The sequence below is a fragment of the Dromiciops gliroides genome, chromosome 6, assembly GCF_019393635.1.
Source record: "Dromiciops gliroides isolate mDroGli1 chromosome 6, mDroGli1.pri, whole genome shotgun sequence".
Taxonomy (NCBI): domain Eukaryota; kingdom Metazoa; phylum Chordata; class Mammalia; order Microbiotheria; family Microbiotheriidae; genus Dromiciops; species Dromiciops gliroides.
In genome coordinates this window covers 226,953-228,762 of record NC_057866.1, presented here as the reverse complement: position 1 = coordinate 228,762, position 1,810 = coordinate 226,953, and positions in this window count along the sequence as shown.

Sequence of the window (1,810 nt, the reverse complement as noted above, 5' to 3'; positions counted from 1 at the left end):
CATGGTTCTTATTTGTTGTTGTTGTTGCTTACCCTTTTGCTGGCTCCCCTGGAACTGGAGGGGAGAAGAGTCCAGGAGGGGCACTTTCTTTTGCCTCAGCCTGGTGCTCATCCCTTTAGTTGCTGGCAAGATGGATGAGAGGGATTCCCACCGTGGGACTCTGGGCTCATGAATACCACTCCTGCCTTGATGATCCAACGACTGATTCCCTGTCTGTCTCCCTTGGCTCCCATTCTAGAATCTGACCATCTCAGGGCTCCCAGGGACTGCAGAAACCATAGGATTCCAGCCCTGTGGGGTCAGGAAGCTGCTTTTCTAAAGGCTCAGCTTGCAGTGCGCTCCTCTGGAAAGAGCAACACTGGAATTGGATCCAGAGCTCTGCCCCTGTGGGACCAGTCCCCAGGAGCTCCGAGGCATCTTGTCCCATTTCCCTATGAGCAACCTGAGGGGGGGTCAGCTAGTTAGTGCCAGATGGGGATAGGGAATTCCCACCCTTGTCCCCAGGACTCCCATGGGGGAGGCTAGGCAAGGCCAGCCAACAGCACTGACTCAGGCACCACCGCACCCCCCCTCCCAGGTATCTTGTGGGGCAGTCGGCCCTGGTAGGGTTCACCAGGGAAGGTCCGGTCTTTGATTCCTACTGTGGAATTGTATCCTGCACTGATATGTGGGAAAGGAAGTATAGCAGTCTCCCCTCAGCACCCTAGGAACAGGCCTCAGTTATGCAGGGCTAGTTGTGGCTTGGACACCTCCAGTAAAGGGGAACTCACTAATTCACATTTGACGTATGGCTCTGGGGAAGCCACTTCCCTTTTTTGAGCTTCAGTTTCCACATTTAGGGAATACTAATAAAGGCCCCCCCCCATTGTTGTGAAGGTCACATGATCTTATGCTAAACCTTGAGGAAGAAGCAGCTGGGCCACTGTACCTGCAGGAATTCCCAGTTCCAGGGTAGCCTTGAGAGGGAGCAGAAAAAGGAGAGCAATTGAAAAAGTCAATCAAGCAACATGCTTTAAATGCCCTTCTCTGTGCCCGGTACCATGCTAAGCACTGGGAATATAGAAAGGCAAAAAATTTCTTCCCTCAAAGAGCTCACAATTCAACAGGTGAGACAAACATGCAAACCAATATATGCAAACCCAGCCACACACAGGACAAATAGGAGATAAGGAGAAGAGGGAGGGTGCCAGGGTTAGGGGGAGTTGGGGAGGAGAGGACTTCCTTTAGAAGTTGGAATTATAGTTGGGACGTGAAGTCAGAGAGGTCAGTAGTCAGAGAAAAGGAGAGAGAGCATTGCAGAGATGAAGGACAGCCAGAGAGAATGCCCATAGTAGAGAGATGGAGGGTCCTGGTCATGGAACAGCAGGAGGTCAGGGTCACTGGATCCAAAGAGTAAGGTGTGAGGAGACTGGAAAGGTAGGAGGGGGCAGGTGATGCTCAACAGAGCATTTTGTATTTGTTTTGTAGCACCTGGAGGTGCTAGGGGGCCACTGTTGCTCATTGAGGAGGAGGTGACATGGTTGGAGCTGCATTTTAGTGGCTAAAGCCAGAATTGACGAGAACAGGGAGAAATTTGAGGCAGGCAGACCCCGCAGTCGCTATTGCAATAGTCCAGACATGAGGTGTCTAGGGGCTGGGGAGATTGTCAGTGGAGGGAAGGAGGCATTGGAAAAATGAGAGGTAGCGAAAAGGTGAAATAAACAAGATATGGCGTTTTCTACTGGTTTAGCCATTAGGGACAGAAGAGATATTTGAAGATAGTTAGTGGGTATGGAAGGGTCAAATAATCTTTTTTTCAGGGTAAAGAGCC